The following is a 16,937-nucleotide window of genomic DNA, read 5'->3' on the forward strand; positions in this document are numbered from 1 at the left end:
TTGTATTATTTTTTTGCCACCTTTCCAATGAGATTTCAAGGTGTATATTTTTCCCATTTGGAAATTATTTGACTTAGAAATCTATTTTAACAATTATCATGAAACACCCACCACTGTAACGGGCACTCTTCTAAGTGCTGGGAACACAGTCAAGATCAGGCAAGATTACTGTCACACAGAGCTTGTATTCTAGTGGGATGGATGTCTACTTAAGAGATGAAAATCACTCTATCATAATTCGTCTCCTTATTTATTATGAGTATAGGACAAAACTATTCATCTTTCTCCCATGTTACTTTGTGTTTCTGCCTCTTCTTTACTTCTGTTTCCAGCTATAATTCAGTTTAATTCTCTTGTTACTTTTTCTCTTGTTACTTTTATTGTTTTTTTTCACTTTTCCCACTATTTATTTCTGTGTCTTCTGATATTTGAAATATTCTTAAAAAATAACAACACATTATTGTTTAGTCTTTTGTACAAAGTTCCTAAAACTAAGAAATATTAGTCACATACAGCTAGTATCTATGAGTCATAGAGCCATAGACTCTTAATAACATAAAATTAAAAGGAAGAGCTTCTTGCCGGGTGCAGTGGCTCACATCTGTAATCCCAGCACTTTGGGAGGCTGAGGCAGGCGGATCACCTGAGATCGGGAGTTTGAGATCAGCCTGACCAACATGGAGAAACCCCGTCTCTACTAAAAATACAAAATTAGCCGGGCGCGGTGGCATGCCTGTCATTACAGCTACTCAGGAGATTGAGGCAGGAGAATCGCTTGAACCAGGGAGGTGGAGGTTGCAGTGAGCTGAGATCGTGCCATTGCACTCCAGCCTGGGCAACAAGATGTCTCAAAAAAGAAAAAAAAAAAAAAAAGAAAGAAAAGAAAAAGAAAAAGAAAAAAAAGAACTTCCAACTAACTAGTGTTTTTTTGTTTCCCAACCAAGAAAAACGTACAGATATTATTTATATCCCATTTAAAACAAATTATTTTTCCAGCTTTATTGAGGTATAACTGACAAATAAAAATTGTATATATGCATGCTGTACAACCTGATGATTTGACATTCATATTCACTGTAAAATGATTGCCACAATCAAATTAGTTGACACATCCATCACCACACATAGTTACCATTGTGTGGTGGTGTGTGGGGTGAGGACACTTAAGATCTACTCTCTTAGAACATTTCAATACACCATTAATTATAGTCATCACACTGTAAATTAGATACTTGGAACTTATTCATCTTATAACTCAAAGTTCATACCCTTTGACCAACATCTCCCCATTTTTTCCACTTCCCGTGCCCTGGCAAAATTTTAAAAATAAATTTTATTTCCAAGTAGCATGTTTAATGATAGCACTCAATAAGTCATCAAACCTAAAGAGATAAGAACTACTTCCCCAAAGAGGGGAAAGCAGTAAGAAAATTTCACTAACAATCAAAGAAATAGAAATTAAAATAATTGGTATCGTTTTTGCACATTTTAGGCATTGAAATGTGTTTCCAATGCCATTCAGACTGATGAGGTTGCAGCCTCACTGAACTTTGCACTCATTTCTGCCAATACTGTAAATACCTCACAAAAATCATGAAAATGTTTACTTCTTTTGATCCGATATTTTCACTTCTAGGATTTATTGTAAGCAACTACTTCAACCAACATAAATACACATGTGCACAAAAATAATCCCTTTACAGTTATGTTTAATCATATGTATAAAGCAAAACTATGTCAACATTTGGAATGAGCCTTAATAAATTTAATTGTAACATTGCAATTATTAAGCCTATTCAGAAGCATAGAAAAATACTTATTAGTTAATGACAAGTTATTTCATGTTGCCAGATTATTGTATCTTTAATTCTTTTTTATAACAAATTGGGATATAAGTAACTACCGAAACAAGTAATAAACTATGAAGTCACAGTAGCAAAACAGGAAATAGCATGACTATCCTATTGTGTCATCATAGAAACATACATGATTTTGGAAAGCAATATATACATACTCAATTCAACAAATGTTAATGGAATACTACATATCACACACTCTGCTAGGCTGGGAGGGTGCTAGACTGTGGCAGAGGCTATTGGCTACTCACCAAAATCTATGTACCCTTTTTCTTAGGCACAGAGCTAGAATACATTTGCAGTTAGGTAGCCATGTGACTAAGTTCCAGCCACATGGAATGGGAACAGGACGTGCGCCACTCCTTCCCTGGCCCATAATGCCCTCCCATTCTCCTCTGTACTCTTTCTCGCTTTCAGCTGGCTATGATGGAGATAACTACAGTGACTATAGAAGCTATAATTTGAAGATGGCAAAGTCTCTATCAGCCTGGTACCCTAAACAAGTGCGTGAAGGAGAGCTGCTGGAGATTCTGTTCATATTCCCAAGACTCTGACATGAGCAAGAACTAAACTTCCATTGTCTTGAGCCATTACTTGTTTGGTTGTATTTACTACTGCAACCTTGCCTACCCTATCAGACATGGAATTACAGATTATTTATTTTAAATGTTTTTATTTAAAATTATTGGCTGAGCACAGTGGCTCATGCCTGTAATTCCAGTACTCTAGGAGACCAAGGCGGGTGGATCATGAGGTCAGGAGTTCAAGACCAGCCTGGCCAAGATGGTGAAACCCCGTCTCTACTAAAAATACAAAAATTAGCTGGGCACAGCAGCAGGTGGCTGTAATCCCAGCTACTTGGAAGGCTGAGGCAGAGAATTGCTTGAACCTGGGAGGCAGAGGTTGCACTGAGCCGAGATCGCGCTACTGCATGTCCAGCCTGGGTGACAGAGCAAGACTCCGTCTCAAAAACAAATAAATAAATTAATTAAATTAAATAATGACATCCCATCAATTAAATTTAAAAATCCTAAATCACCATGCCATTAAGCCATCTTTTCTTTTCTTATTTGCTAAAATGCCTACAGCTTGCTCAATACAGTGAAAAAGTAGACCATCTTTGTTTCTTACTTACTGAAAGAGGTGATGGGAAGTAACAAAAACTTAGTAAATTTTATTGTTTGTCAATTTAAAATTTGTTAGGGTTCAGAAGACATTTGAAAAATGTTTAAATAATTCCAAATTATACTCCTCAACTGAGATTTCATGTCTCATATTTCAGACCAAAGCAGATTTTTTTTTCCATTTCTTCATGAACTTCTAAAAGGAAAAAAAAAAAAAAAATTCCACCTATTGGAATGCTATAGTGGTCTCAATGTAATATTGAAGTACATTGTAGTTTGAAGTACAGTGGTCTTCAGACACGTACTATTGTGTTATTTTTATGTAGCATCCACAATAATTATTATTGGGGAAAAAAACTAAATGTATCAGTTTAATTTCATAATCTCTACTAAAAACTTGCTTAGAATATTACATATACATTAGAAACTGAATGCCGGCAAAGACATCTGCACATTAAGATCTAAGTATATTTAGCAGAGGGAAAATCTTTAAAACAAGAAAAAAATTCATAAATTAGAACAAATACTCAGAGCTGAAGGTATCATATGCATAATTGTATTTCTAACACACAGGTTTAAAACATTTTTTCATCCATGTGTTTCAGAGTCCTTTCACCTTTTTTACATTTCAGTCTGTCTTAGAGTGTATAGGTGAAGGTTTTTGTCATAAACAATCTTTTGTTCAAGTGAAAAGAATTCATCCTATCTCAGGCACAAGATTCTGAAAACCCCCTCATCACAAACTCCCTCTTCAGGTCAGCAGGGTGCCATCGGCACTAACAATCTTTTTCTATTTCTTTTTTTTTTTTTTTAATTTATTTATTATTATTATACTTTAAGTTGTAGGGTACATGTGCATAACGTGCAGGTTTGTTACATATGTATACTTGTGCCATGTTGGTGTGCTGCACCCATCAACTCGTCATTTACATCAGGTATAACTCCCAATGCAATCCCTCCCCCCTCCCCCTCCCCATGATAGGCCCCGGTGTGTGATGTTCCCCTTCCTGAGTCCAAGTGATCTCATTGTTCAGTTCCCACCTGTGAGTGAGAACATGCGGTGTTTGGTTTTCTGTTCTTGTGATAGTTTGCTAAGAATGATGGTTTCCAGCTGCATCCATGTCCCTACAAAGAACACAAACTCATCCTTTTTGATGGCTGCATAGTATTCCATGGTGTATATGTGCCACATTTTCTTAATCCAATCTGTCACTGATGGACATTTGGGTTGATTCCAAGTCTTTGCTATTGTAAATAGTGTTGCAATAAACATACGTGTGCATGTGTCTTTATAGCAGCATAATTTATAATCCTTTGGGTATATACCCAGTAATGGGATGGCTGGGTCACATGGTACATCTAGTTCTAGATCCTTGAGGAATCACCATACTGTTTTCCATAATGGTTGAACTAGTTTACAATCCCACCAACAGTGTAAAAGTGTTCCTATTTCTCCACATCCTCTCCAGCACCTGTTGTTTCCTGACTTTTTAATGATCACCATTCTAACTGGTGTGAGATGGTATCTCATTGTGGTTTTGATTTGCATTTCTCTGATGGCCAGTGATGATGAGCATTTTTTCATGTGTCTGTTGGCTGTATGAATGTCTTCTTTTGAGAAATGTCTGTTCATTTCCTTTGCCCACTTTTTGATGGGGTTGTTTGTTTTTTTCTTGTAAATTTGTTTGAGTTCTTTGTAGGTTCTGGATATTAGCCCTTTGTCAGATGAGTAGATTGCAAAAATTTTCTCCCATTCTGTAGGTTGCCTGTTCACTCTGATGGTAGTTTCTTTTGCTGTGCAGAAGCTCTTTAGTTTAATTAGATCCCATTTGTCAATTTTGGCTTTTGCTGCCATTGCTTTTGGTGTTTTAGACATGAAGTCTTTGCCCATGCCTATGTCCTGAATGGTACTACCTAGGTTTTCCTCTAGGATTTTTATGGTATTAGGTCTAACATTCTATTTCTTTCTAAATATAAACACAGAGCACCTCTCCCACAGTTGGATTGCAGTAGGTATTCCCAGATCTTAGAGACACCTGAAATCCTTGGATCTCCTCAAAGAGATAGGAATTGTTAAACTGAAATTCAACTCAATGAGAAATTAGGTTGTGCAAATGTAATTCACCATAAAAGGAGGGCTGTCCACTTTAAAGTTAAAATTACCACATATTTATCATCATCTGACGATATTAACCTTGTCTGACTTTTAGCTTCTATAAGCCATAAAATAAGTTTGAACTTAGTTCTCTCTTTGTGTCTGATGGCAAATAAAAATTGTAATGTTTAAAAGCCAGCAAACAGGAATTTACCCTCAGGTATCATAATTAACAAGGCAGTAAGGTTAAAGCTACCTATTAAGGAAGAAGAAAAAGTGCCTCACTCTTTGTTGAGTAAATGGGGCATGTGGGGAGGGTGTACACCCCAATACTCTCTTCTCTAAAATGAATGTCACTCGGATTACAAATTAAAATAATAACCTATTCCACACAGGTAGATAATTGTTCTCACGGTTGTACTTCTCATTTGGTGTTTATGGGAAGCACTTCAGAATTACTTAATATGATTTTAATGGCAGTGGGAAAAGAAGTTGAATGCTTAAAGAAAGGAACAAAGGTAAAAGGAGCCCAGGAACCACCTCCGCTGCAGCAAATGGCACTGAGGCCAGCTGCAGGTGCGCATACCCCAGGCTGGAGGCTGGAGACAGAAGCCCTGCATCTGAAATGTGTTGTTCTCATGGGTTGCCTCTCAAAGCTGATGCAGGGCCTGAGTTGTTTTTTTACTCACCCTTATATTTAAGCTATTTAAACAACTGCACATCTGAGACTCACAAGAAATTAAAGGGAGGAAAAATTAAGAAGCACTTACAAGTAGTCGGCTCACGCCTGTAATCCTAACACGTTGGGAGGCCGAGGCAGGCAGATCACCTGAGGTCAGGAATTCGAGACCAGCCTGGCCAACATGGTAAAACCCCGTCTCTACTATAAAACACCAAATTAGCTGGGTGTGGTGGTGGGCGCCTGTAATCCCAGCTACTTGGGAGGCTGAGACAGGAGAATCACTTGAACCCAGGAGGCCGAGGTTGCGGTGAGCCAAGATTGTGCCATTGCACTCCAGCCTGGGCAAAAAGAGCGAAACTCCATCTCAGAAAAACAAAAAAAAAACAAAACAAACAGACAAAAAAAAAAACAAGTAATCATTAAAAGGCTGACTACTTAATGTACCTTAACAGTAACTGTACCTGCCAAGGGTAGGGAGGGATCACCACCCCAAGCAACCTGACTGTAAAAGGATAAATGCATTCAAGTATGCATTCATTTATTAATTTATCCCAGCATTTATTCAACAGATACAGGATGATGCTGTAGCTCTGAGCTGGGCTCTGTGCTAGGAGATGGGATTATTTTAAGAACAAGGTAGACCAGCTTCCTGCTTTCAGAGTGGGTCTGCATGATGATTAGCTGGAGTGCAAGGGCACGATCTCTGCTCACTGCAACCTCTGCCTCCTGGGTTCAAGCAATTCTCCTGCCTCAGCCTCCCGAGCAGCTGGGATTACAGGCAGAGGCCACCACACCTGGCTAATTTTTTATTTTATTTTATTTTTGGTAGAGATGGGGTTTCACTACATTGGCCAGGCTGGTCTCGAATCCCTGACCTCGTGATCTGCCCGCCTTGGCCTCCCAAAGTGCTGGGATTACAGGCATGAACCACCGTGCCTAGACTGATGATTAGATTTTGGAAATCAATGTAAATGGCCGTCTTATGCACTGTTTCAAAACATCATAGAAATTTATAGTAACTTCATTTTAATTACTTATCTCATTCATTTGGTCAACAAATATTTAGTGACCACCTGTTGTGGATTCATCAGAACCTGCTTTGGAAGAGCACACTTCACTTACATCCTGTCTAAACTAGATGAGGTTCAGGCTGAGTCAAACTCTCAATTATTGCCTTTTGAAACTGGATCACTCCCAAGGAACTGTATCTTTTTTTTTTTTTTTTTTTTGTGAGATGGAGTTTCACTCTTGTCGCCCAGGCCGGAGTGCAGTGGCGCTATCTCAGCTCACTGCAACCTCCACCTGCCAGGTTCAAGCAATCCTCCTGCCTCAGCCTCCCGAGTAGCTGGGACTACAGACGCACACCATGCCTGGCTAATTTTTGTATTTTTAGTAGAGATGGGGTTTTGCCATGTTGGCCAGGCTAGTCTCGAACTCATGCCTGCATCTGCTTATTCTGTGCTTCAGCCAGTTGGATACAGCCTCTCAGCCATACTATATTTATTTCTATTTCCATGTCTTTGTTCCACTGTTCTCCCTGTCCTCCATATTCCTCTCTGCTAATCTAATTCTTACTCATTCTTAAAGGCCCAACCCAAAAAAGTATTCCTTTCTTCCTAGGGATCTTCCCTAAGTTATATTACATCCCTCACCTGAACCTATTGTCTATACCACTCACTGTCATCTTGTGACATCTTTTGTATCGCAGCTTTATTTTGTGGCTATGTTTCTTTCCATGTATGTCCCAAGGCAGCATGCTGCAAATGCCACTTGCCCCTCTAGAACCATCCTCTACCTTTCTCTACCCTTCTCTGTAGAGTAGGACACAGACCTTTGTGAATTATGTCAGCGAGTTCCCCTGTGTTCTGGCTCTTGGTTGAGTTTAACCAATACAAGCCACCAGCAGGAATCAGTGCGTGGGAGGAGAGGGTGTGTAGCATTTGCTGCCCAGTGCCCACCATGCTGGGATGCACTGGGTCAGCATTCATCTCCTGAAGGCCACCGCATCCATCAGGTGGCCCTCTCCTCCAGCTACAGCCACAACCACAGCTCCAGCTAGCCTTGGGTTCCAGTTCCCAGCCCTTTCCTTGACCTCTTCAGGCTTATGGGTGGTAATGGCTCCCAAGTGTTGCTAGTCTCATGTGCTTCACCACCCCTTGTGGTTTCCTGTGTCCCTGCCAACACATTTGTAAATACTCCCTTCATTGAAGTCTCCTCAACTGCCATGCTTGAGGACACCATCAATTACCATCCTTGAGTGCCAGCACCCTGACTGCTAGGGCAGCAACCGTGGATTTTGCTTCTGTGTATTCCCATGAGTTATGCTTCCGTATAGTCCTCACAACATCTAGCTCACTGTGGGGCTCAATAAGCATTTGTTGAAGGAAGGAGTAAAACCATGGACGGACTACCATACCTGAATTAACACTGGATACTTCACAGAAGAAAAAGAATCTGTGAACTATGGGTCCTCAACTAATGAGAAGATTCACCTTCACCTAGTACCTATACATAACCAAACATAGTACTATTTCTTTTTTTCTCATCGTGTTTCTTCTTGAATCTGTATTTATGACATTAATTAACCTATATTAAAATAGTTCATATATTTAGTACCACTTATTCTGGGGAAAAAATTAGTTGGACTCCGATAAACTGGGTTAGTTGAAATGAAACTTACGTTTTTCTCCTTCTTTGCTTTTCACTCTTTTTAATGGAGTTTCTTTACTGATGACCCAGTCATACCAGACTTTGCCCTCCTATTTTCAGTCCTTTTTCTGGACATGTTTTTGCATTTCTCAATCTAATGGATAAAAAATTAAATAGATCTGATGAATACATAAGCTGTCAATCACTTGAGAAAGTCCCAGCTTTTTCACCTGCTTATCTCCACCCTTTTCTACTGAATATCCTAGGTGCCACCTGACACATGCCTATCACACATGGGTGAGAAAAGAAGTACGTTAGTTCTGTGCAGTGGAGATGAAAAGATAGGTGTACATAGATAACCTGGAGAACAGGTTAAATGACTCCCTGAGCAGTGATCTTTTGAGAGGCTGTCACTTTTCGAAAGTAAACACAGGTACCTGCAGCCTGGTCCTCCTCCCTCAGTGGTCTTTCTTAAGCAACCCTCAAGCTCTTCTGCCTTGTCTTTCAGAGTCAGAGGATGGCCTGTTACCACAAAATACATGCTCCTTGAACCATACCGGTTTGAGCAGTACCACTATCTGATTAGTATCCTTTTAGCATCACTATGATTGTTCACCAAGAATAATATTGCAATTAATGCATTTATAGCCAATATTCCATGAAGAAATAACTGTTTGGTAGTTTGCTAGGTCAATGAACAGCAACAGCAGGTTGACTGTGGTGGGAATACCAGGGTCCTGCTATTCAAAATCCTAACAGTGGTGTAGGTGGATTGAGAGTTATAACCATTAACCTTGAGGGATTAAAAAAAGACAAAATTATTTCAGACAAATGTTTCATCATTTCAGTCACCATGGAATTAAACCTATGAGAGATTTTGCATCAGTTTCCATACCTAAAAATTCAGAGAGAAAGAAAAAAAACTATGACAAACTAACTTCAAATTTTTATTTTATAAGAGAAATGATTCATGATTAGTGGCAAAGAACTACATACTGACTCTTCCGAAAATGTATTCAACATTATTTCTACTTTCTCCCAGGATGAAATTGTGGGGTAAAGCCAGTGGGTTTTCAAAAGATAAATTTAGCAATCACTATAAAATGTAGAGGGGTTTAATCCTCTCTATAGCAATTCCCTCTTACCTATAGTTTCACTTTCTATGATTTCAGTTATCTGAGACCGACCAGGGTTCGAAAACATTAAATGGAAAATTCCAGAGAAAAAGAGAAATCACATTCACAAAACTTTGATTACAGTATATTGGTTTTTGTGTGTTTTTTTGTTTTGTTTTGTTTTGTTTTGTTTTGAGACAGCGTCTCCCTCTGTCACGGAGGCTGGAGTGCAGTGGCACGATCTCAGCTCACTGCAACCTCCACCTCCTGGGTTCAAGCAATTCTCCTGTCTCAGCCTCCCAAGTAGCTGGGACTACAGGCGTCTGCCACCACGCCCGGCTAATGTTTGTATTTTTAGTAGAGACAGGGGTTTCACTATGTTGGTCAGGCTGGTCTCGAACTCCTGACCTCAGGTGATCCACCCGCCTCAGCCTCCCAAAGTGCTGGGATTACAGGCGTAGGCCACCGTGCCTGGCCAATTACAGTATATTGTTAATAACTGTTCTATAATATTAGCTGTTATAGTTAATGTCTTACCGTGACTAATTTATAAATTAAATTTTGTCATAGGTATGTATGTATAGGAGAAAACATAGTATATATAGAGTTCAGCATTATCCAAAGTTCAGTATTATCCATAGTATATATAGAGTTCAGTATTATCCAAAGTTTCAGACATCCACTGGAGATCATGGAACACAACCACTGTGAATTAAGGGAGATACTGTAGTTTCTGATCTTTATTGCATTTTGAGTGTATTTAGAGGTCTGCTCCTTGAACCATGCTCGTTTGAGCAGCACCACCCACTGCCCACCCTCTAGAGATAATAAGTAAATAATCAAATATCCAAAATAAGCTTTCTTCTTAGAAATAAGGAGATGAAGAGTGGTAAGCAGCAATGAGCAGTGGCATGGGTGGTACAGTTTGAACTTTAACATTTTGGCTTTCTTCACGAGTAGAGATACTGATTCTTTTTCCTCCAAGATGCTCTTCTTTACACTTACACTACTATATTATATAACTACTATTACTACTATAACTTCTATGATCATCCTTTAGGATTAGAAAAAAATCTGAAACCATTTATTTCTTCATGACAAGTGAAATGGTAAAAAAAAAAAAAAAAAAAAAAAGGAAAATAGATAAAGAAACATTTTACAGTACAAGCAACCACAAACAGCTCAGGTGAACATCAGAAATGGGGAAGTATCCGGACAATTTTGCAGCATTGAAGATTGAAGGAAGTCTTTGAGGTAAGTAATTGAATTAGAGACAGCTAGCATAGCTTTATGAAAGCGATCCTTGTGTACCTTACTAGTTGGAATGCTTTAGAGGGCATTACTGCCATAGAAAGAAAATGGAACACAATGGATGTCATATAATTGTTAAAAAGCCATTGAATGTTATTAACAATGAAGATTATTGGCTAAGACTGCATCTATTGTGTAAGGTAAAATAGCTTGTTGGATTAAAAAACTGTTCAAAACCTGCAAAAAGTGAGTGAATGTTAATGGTAATTTTTTTTAAAACTGAAGAGAGGTTATCAGTAAGGGTGAAATAATAGCTTTGAAAGCAAATGACTAAAATTGGAAAAATACACACGATCCAACCTCATTACATTGGACTATTGTGGTATCTTCTCTGACACTAGGTACTAAATTTCCAGGTACTTTTAATCGTATTATGTTTACAGTCTTAAAATAAACCCCCTTTCTGAAGAAGAGATGGAAAGAAAGGGCCACGTTTAACAGAATACGATTCAGTGTGTTGACTGTAATTATTGGAGCACAAATTCTTGACTTTTTCAACTTAGCTACTTAAAAATTACAAACATACCTTTTCTTCTATCTGTAGAGACAACATAACCAAAACCAAAAATCAATGCTATCTTACCTATATTATTTACCCGTGTATATACAAACTTGGCTTACAGTAAATTATTAACATGCTATATATCTACAAACAGGTAAGCAAATTTGACACTGCTAAAAGATCTGACTCATCATGGTCTATCAAAAAGACTCCGTCTATAGCATTAATTCCTCTTAGGAAGTTTGGACAAGTCAGAATGACCCAAGCTTTTTATTGTATCCAATTCAGTCATAAAAGGTGGGTAGAATCTCCAAATCTTGGGCCGGGTACAGTGGCGCACGCCTGTAATTCCAGCACTTTGGGAAGCCAAGGAGGGCGGATCACCCGAGGTCAGGAGTTTGAAACCAGCCTGGACAACATAGTGAAACCCTGTCTCTACTAAAAAGACAAAAATCAGTCGGGTGTGGTGGTGGGCACGTATAATCCCACCTACTTGGGAGGCTGAGACAGGAGAATCACTTGAACCCGGGAGGTGGATGTTGCAGTGAGCCAAGATTCTACCACTGCACTCCAGCCTGGGCGACAGAGTGAGATGCCATCTCAAAAAAAAAAAAAATCTCCAAACCTATTTCTTTAATCTTGAGTGTAGTATTTTTAGGATACATAAATCTGTTGTGGCGAAGAGTTTGTTTTGTTTTGATGGCTTATGATGGAAGTCATATTTTCTGCAATCTGTTCTAAGCAACTTTTTTTTTTTTTTCGAGACGAGTCTCGCTCTGTCACCTGGGCTGGAGTGCAGTGGCCTGATGTCTGCTCACTGCAAGCTCCACCTCCCGGGTTTATGCCATTCTCCCACCTCAGCCTCCCCAGTAGCTGGGAATACAGGTGCCTGCCACAACGCCCGGCTAATTTTTTATACTTTTAGTACAGATGGGGTTTCAGCATGTTAGCCAGGATGGTCTCGATCTCCTGACTTCGTGATCCGCCCTCCTCGGCCTCCCAAAGTGCTAGGATTACAGGCATGAGCCACCACGCCTGGCCTCTAAGCAACTTTTAAAGAAAAAATAAAACAAAACATAATCAGGGTAGATTCTACAACAAGTAATTGAGTGAAAGTACTATAAGTTACAATCCAATTGTAAATCTGATTGTAAATCAGAAAGTTCTATAAGTTATAATCTGATTGTAAATCTATGTCATAGTTTAAATTAGATTTTAAAAACTAAAAAACCTTATGAGACACTATTGAATCCTCAAAATTATGGAGAATTGATATTCATATTGATATGTATATATGCATATGCTGTTGTCTGTTAATGATGACAGCTGTTACAATAACAAGGAATTGCATAAAATTCATTTGAACACAATGGGTCTGATTCAGCAACTTGTATCTTTTAAGAATATCTTCAGTAAAGCACTTTATTGTACGTAAACACTACTTTACATTTTGTAGTAAGTATTATATACTCTACTATATATTTTGCTCATTGACCAGTTACATTAGAGAATGGATTTCAGTGACAAAGCTATTAAAATATGGAGAGTATCTTATGTTAAAAGAGTTTGGTGTATCCAGATTGTAGTGGTGATTACATGAATCTATACGTACATTAAAATATTCACAGAATAGTATACCAAAAGAAGTCCATTTTACTGTATGATAATTCAAATAATAAAATTAACTCTTTTTTTTTTTTTGCAATGGGTGTCTTCATCACATTGCCCAGGCTACATTGCACCACCACAACCAGTCAAAACTAATATTGAAGATGTAATAGTTTAGTTTTTTTAAAATGTTTGTGCTAGGCTCTGAAGGATAAAATATCACCTATGGCATAAAATAAACATTTTTTAAATTATAAATAATGTTAAGACTATAAATAACAAGAAAAAATATTTTAAAGTATATCCCCCCAAATATCACAAAACAATCTATCACAGATGGAATCTGGGACTCTGAGCTTTTTCGAGGGAGAATTTCAAGGCTAGTAAATCTTCACAACATAAACTTCTTACAACCTCAAAAGATGAGATGGCTTTCCTAGCGTTTACTAGTTGGGAATAAATATTTTGCTCACCAATTAATAAAAATAATTGTAAAATTGTATTTGCTTCATAGAATAAGAACTGGAAGGAAACTTAAAGAATCATTTGATTATCTTCAGGCAGGTGTAAATAGAGGTATTTAACCAAAGCTTACAAATCTCTTCTCAGAGATCTCCAAACAAAGAGATTCCACAATGGCCACCAATGAACATATTCTCATGTTTCAGCACTAGGATAGCTAAGCTGGGGATGTGAGTCTGTGTTTCTGCTGAAACAGCTCCTATGTTAAGTTCTTTCATCATCTTGGATCTCTCAAGGTATGGAGAACTATTATAAAAATTCCTCTTCTAGAAAATATCCATGCTTTTCAAGACATTAATTGGATTCTCTCTTTAGCCATTCTTCGTCAAGTTTAACAAACCTACCCTTGATGTGCTATGCTCATAGAGATGACCATAAGACATTTCTATCATAATAGCTCTTTCTGTTCACTTTGGGTTGTCCACATCCTTTGTGTTTTAAAGAACAGTGACCAAAGTAGGCCCTGTACTCAGCCCAAGTCCCAAGAGTAGAGTGCTAGAGTGCTCCCTGGGCCATGTATACTATGTTTCTCTTTCTTTTTCTTTCTTTCCCTCTTTCTTTCTTTCTGCCTGTCTCTTTCTTTCTTTCCTGTCTCTTTCTTCTCTCTTTCTTTTTCTATCTCTCTTTGTCCTTCCTTCTTTCCTTCCTTCTTTTCCTTCCTTCCTTCCTTCCTTCCTTCCTTCCTTCCTTCCTTCCTTCTCTTTGTTTTTAGCATTCTTGGGAGAAGAATGTGTTGTATATACAAACCACATACAAATGGGCCTCATGTAAAACACAAAACCCCAGTAAAGAAGCACATGGTTCTTTAGTTAATTTTTTAGTTAATGATGGAAGTGCATGTAAGAATATAAAAAAGGAGTATCCTCCAGCCAAAGATGTACAAGTAAGTGACTGAAATAAAAAAGAAAACTCCAGGCAGTAACCAGAGTAGTTACCATTCCCTTTCTATCAACACTAGGGCGGATGTGTAGACCCCTTTCTCTACAGCAGCAGAACAAAAGTAAACAAGTTTTATAATTGGCAGTCATAACAACTTACAGATGACTACACAATTAAATGAGGAGCCATCTCTGATATTTGTACCATAATAGGAACAGAAATATCTAGACCTATAGACATAAAGTTGATGAAGACACTTGGCATTAAATTTCAAACTTCAAGTAACACCCATAGACCGAGATTTTTTTGTAATTCCTAAGTCAGTCCTGATTCAGAGAAGTGACCAGGTTGGCATAGGCCAACTTTGGATATGAACAGGACCTAAAGGAGGCCCAGCAGAGACCCATAATCAGCTAGTTGATGAGGAGGAAGACCAAACACAGAATCAGAACAAGGGATTCTGTAGTCTTAAGGACAAAAGGGTTTGTCTGCCCATTATTGTGGAAAGGATCCATACTTCAGGTGAACTCTCATATATTTTTTACTGACTGGCGTATTATTCATTCTGTGGTATATTTCATTTCTCTTCACTGAACCTTTTGCAATCTTTAAAAAAATTCCTGCTTATGTACTCATTCTTTATTTTTTTATTTTTTGTTTTGTAATTTAAAAAATGCGGAACGGTTCACAAATTTGCATGTCATTCTCACACAGGGGCCATACTAATGTTCTCTGTGTTGTTCCAATTTTAGTGTACATGCTGCCGAAGCAAGCACTACATTCCCTTTCATGTGCCTGAACTTGGTGGACACAAGAGAGCTGGCTTCTAAATTCTGTTGCTCAGAGTACATAAAAACAAACAAGGCCGGGCACGGTGGCTCACGCCTGTAATTCCAGCACTTTGGGAGGCCGAGGCGGGTGGATCGCGAGGTCAGGAGATCGAGACCATCCTGGCTAACACGCGAAACCCCGTCTCTACTAAAAATACCAAAAAAAATTAGCCAGACATGGTGGTGGGCGCCTGTAGTCGCAGCTACTCGGGAGGCTGAGGCAGGAGAATCACTTGAATCCGGGAGGCAAAGCTTGCAGTGAGCCGAGATCACGCCACTGCACTGCAGCCTGGGCGACAGAGTGAGACTCCTTCTCAAAACAAACAAACAAACAAATAAACAGCTTCCCCTGTTACTGTTTGCATGTGCCACCTATTAATTACCCAAGGGTGAGACCTATTTTGTGAAGAGGAAAAGAAGTTCTGCTCTAGAAACTGTTGAGTGAAGTTTTTGTTTTATATTGCAGGTGGGGGAGGATTGCAGCAGGGAGGTTTCCATGAAATTGGCATTGTCAGTTGCCCAATGCAGAACTTGTGGTAGCTTGAGTTAGTCACTGTTTTAAATTCCTGAAAAAGCCAGGTGTGGTGGCATGCACCTCTAGTCCCAGCTACTTGGGAAGCTGAGGTGGGAGGATGGCTTGAGCCCAGGAGTTCTGTGCTACACCAATTGCATGTTTGCACTAAGTTCAGCATCAATATGGTGACCTCCTGGGAGCAAAAGACCAACAGTTTGCCCAAGGAGGGGTGAACCGGCTCAGGGCAGAAATGAAGCAGGCCAAAACTCCAGTGCTGATCAGTAGTGGGATCACATCTGTGAATAGCCACTGCATTCCAACCTGGACAACATGGTATCTTATTTAAAAAAAAAAAAAGAAAAAAAAATCCTGGAAAAAATAAACCCTGAAAATTGTGGGCGCATTTCCAATTTTTCTCCGCTTCCCTGACAAGAGGTATTGGTGCAAAAGAAATTGCAATTTTTGCCATTAAAAGTAATGACAAAAACTGCAACTACTTTTGCATCAACCTAATAATATGGGTCCGGGGAGGAAACCAAAGATTAATGCCTCAAATAAAGCAAAAGTCTTGTCATGTAACTGCCCTTCTTAGACTACTTGGGCTGCTATAACAAAATACCATAAACTGGGTAGCTTTAAAACAACAGAAATTTATTGCTCACCATTCTGAAGACTGGGAAGTGCAAAATCGAGGCAGATTTGGTGTCTGGTGATGGCCTGCTTTCTGGTTTATAGAGGGCACCTTCTTGCTCTGTCCTCACAGCAAGATGGAAGGGGTAAGGGTCTCTCTGGGGTCTCTTTTATAAGGACACTAATCCCATTCACGAGGGCTCCCTCATGAATCACTTCCCAAATCACTTCCCAAAGTCCCCATCTCGTAACGGCATCACCTTAGGGGTTAGGATTTTAACATGAATTTTGGAGGGACACAAACATTCAGATGATAGCACTGCCCAAATGCTAAATGCAAACTCATTGTTGTTCAATGTGTTATTTAAAGGCTGTGCATTATGGCATTATCGTCCTCTTGTCTTCTTTCCTTCTGTAATTTGTCCATGTTAGGCTGCTCTATCTTCTGGCAGTTCTCCTCTCCCTTCTCTCTGGGTTTCATTCCCTAACAAGGGCTCTGTGCCTGTCTCCCTGCCCAAACCCATTGGTAACTGTAACTACCACCTTAGTCTTGCCCAGTGGCAATATCTTCACCCATAGATTTAACTGAGGCAAAACTATTACCTGTTAAATAACTTTAG

At 39.0% G+C, this 16,937-nt stretch overlaps 1 protein-coding gene and 1 non-coding gene across 2 annotated transcripts in view; both read right to left on the bottom strand.

Annotated features, from left to right (window-relative positions):
- NAA30 (N-alpha-acetyltransferase 30, NatC catalytic subunit) overlaps positions 1 to 16,937 on the bottom strand; it is an 834,104-nt gene that overhangs the window by 561,765 nt on the left and 255,402 nt on the right. The gene's annotated exons all lie outside the window — the stretch shown is intronic.
- LOC126960177 (U6 spliceosomal RNA) lies at positions 15,013 to 15,119 on the bottom strand. The gene has a single exon (XR_007727766.1). It is a non-coding gene; the product is annotated as a U6 spliceosomal RNA (small nuclear RNA).

The sequence above is a fragment of the Macaca thibetana genome, chromosome 7 (genome assembly GCF_024542745.1).
Source record: "Macaca thibetana thibetana isolate TM-01 chromosome 7, ASM2454274v1, whole genome shotgun sequence".
In the NCBI taxonomy this organism is placed as follows: domain Eukaryota; kingdom Metazoa; phylum Chordata; class Mammalia; order Primates; family Cercopithecidae; genus Macaca; species Macaca thibetana.